This window comes from Melospiza georgiana, chromosome 11 (assembly GCF_028018845.1).
Source record: "Melospiza georgiana isolate bMelGeo1 chromosome 11, bMelGeo1.pri, whole genome shotgun sequence".
Lineage (NCBI taxonomy): Eukaryota > Metazoa > Chordata > Aves > Passeriformes > Passerellidae > Melospiza > Melospiza georgiana.
Window position 1 is genome coordinate 69,953 of NC_080440.1, and position 2,619 is coordinate 72,571.

The following is a 2,619-nucleotide window of genomic DNA, read 5'->3' on the forward strand; positions in this document are numbered from 1 at the left end:
TGCAACGAGAAGCAGCGCCTAACTAACAGAACAAAAGTAAACAAAGCACGACACCTCCCTGGGGACAGAAGACTTATAAACACTCCAGGATTTACAATTCTAGCGACCATCCCCTTCAGGACAGCAGCCAAGTGTCCCATGGGGTGGTGCTGCACCAAAGAACCATCTGAGAGTGCCCAAAGAGTGAAATGCACAATATTTTGCAAAGACAAAAAATCTTGCAAAATAACAAAAATACAATAGATGTAAACTACAGGGCAAGAGTACAAGTGTTACCTTTGGCAGCTGGAACCATCCAGGTGAGCACCTGATAACTGGATCCTCACCAGAGTTTGAACCCTTCAGGACACAGAAGGGTTTTCCCCAGAAACTTCACAGACTGAGTTTTGACAGAAGCACGCTCGCCGGATCCTCAGAAACGTCGCCCATTCTCCAGGCGTCTGGAGAGAACTGCAAATGGCTCTCACGTAGTTGGAGCTGGTTCTGTAAGGTCTCAGGGTGAATTTCACCAGATGCAACCAAATTGGGCCACTCCCAGTGGGACAGAAGGAACCCAAAGCTTGGGTAAGCAGAGCTGCAGCAAATACTGAGGAAACAAACATAACAGCGTAAAAAATAATAAACCATCCTTTTTTTTTTCTCTTGCTTTTGTTTTTTCTTTTCTTAGTCAGATCAGCATAGCAATTAAAGAGAAGGTGAAAAACTCACCATTACTGAACATTTCATCATCGGTAAGCTGAGCATCCTTAGCACAGAGGACTCCAAAGTTAAAATTCACCGATCCCTGGGAAATAAAGCCAAATATCGTATCGTAAACAATCAAACAGCAGACATAAAAATTTGTTTCCTCTCAGGACTTTCAGGTATGTATGTATCTTTGCATTACACATTAGAACATACACTTTATACCATCACCTAATACATAATAATTTACCTTTAAATTTTGATAGTATAGCATGAATTTTTAACTTAAACTGGTGATCTATCATTATTAAGTTGGTGCATAAAGTTATTTCTGCTGTCACGTTCAAAAAAACAATAATTTTTTTTAACTGTAATGAGCAATTGATTTCGAAGTCATCACAAGCCCATCAAAATACAAAGCTGGGTTCACCGGACGGGTCTGTGAGCTAGAAGAAGTTAGGCTTGTACTTCCCTCTTGTTCTTCCAGAACCAATAAATCCTGTCAACAAAACCAGGATCTTTAGCCCGCTGCTGTGAAAGATTCTACAAGGATGATGGTTTGATTTGTGTTTAGAAGTTTTGATTTGAAATGGCCAGTCCAATGGATAAAGACAGTTTAAGTAGTATTACATTACTATTATTATTATTTCTATTATTATTTTTGCTAGTACTACTACTATTATTATCACCTGCTACTGGAAGAAACAAACCAGTAGCACCTATACTTAATTACTTTTATTTCCAGGAAATAATAAAGAAAAAGAACCAAACCAAAAAAAGTCACTTCCTACCTTTTATATCAAGGGATGAAAAATTTCTCTTGGGCTCTTCTCCAATTTATCAAGACTCATAGCACTGAAAGGCAAACAAAACAGTGCTTTATAGAAGGTCAAGTGCACGTTTCAAGGCTGAACCACCAACTGATTGCAGTGACAGCAGTTACAAAATGAATCCTTCCAAGGGCCTCTCTTAAATGGAATGTTCTGTGGAACTGCCATTTCTTTCCCAAAACACTAACTTCCAACACTTCCTAAACTTATTTTGCATTTTAAAAATAGAAATTAGTAAGACTCTGTGTGGAGGTCAGGTTTATTTCCTTCTAACGCACAGAGCTCTGTTCCATCACCCTTCCCTATGGCTCTACACTGAATCATGGTGAGCTTTTTAGGAGGGCTCAATAATCAATTCTATTTCTCTCTTTTCCTAGTTCTCTCTCTTCTTCAATAATTCAGGCAAGTCAAATGAAAAATGACAAGTTCAGCATCAGAGTCACACTTTTTCCCTTTGTCTGGTCAAGAACAGGCTCTAAATCCACTTATTGCTGCCTTCAACGATTCAAACTTGCAAAACCATTCTTACATGTTTTACAGGTTTATCATAAAACCCACAGAACGCAAGCTCTGAATTACAGGAAAAGGTACACAGGCAAATATCTAAAGGGATCACTTAATTTTAAATACATACCTTGATAGAGAGCGCACTGAGAACCTTTCCGTGGGACTCTAAGGGACGCATGCTTTCTGAGCACCCTGTAAACAAGAAAAGCTACGATATGCTACAGGACATCCCCACTTTTTCCACATATTCAAATAGGATTTTTAATAAAAACAGTTCAGTTACAAAAGAAGGAAGAAAGCCAAGCTAATTTTACTCAGCTGTATTTACCGCCGATTTAGAGAAAAATGCCGGGCCGCGTCGCCCGTTGCGTCACACGCCGCGCCGGCAGCAGGGCCTGCCGGGAGTTGGAGTCTCGGGCTGGCAGCCACTCATGTGCCGCGATAGCCGTTGCGTCACACGCCGCGCCAGCAGCACGGCCTGCCGGGAGTTGGAGTCTCGGGCTGACAGCCACCGCTCCGTCCCCCGGGAGCCACCGGCAGCTGCAGTCCCTCCAGGGCATGAAACGGGTCCTTCGCCCCCGGGCGGGGAAGGACCTGA

At 42.0% G+C, this 2,619-nt stretch overlaps 1 long non-coding RNA gene across 1 annotated transcript; it reads right to left on the bottom strand.

Moving 5' to 3' along the window:
• Positions 1 to 276: 276 nt before the first annotated feature.
• Positions 277 to 2,336, bottom strand: LOC131088278 (uncharacterized). Its single transcript, XR_009115082.1, has 4 exons — positions 2,149 to 2,336; positions 1,476 to 1,539; positions 709 to 784; positions 277 to 586 (listed from the first exon to the last, which is right to left on the bottom strand). It is a non-coding gene; the product is annotated as an uncharacterized LOC131088278 (long non-coding RNA).
• Positions 2,337 to 2,619: the final 283 nt, after the last annotated feature.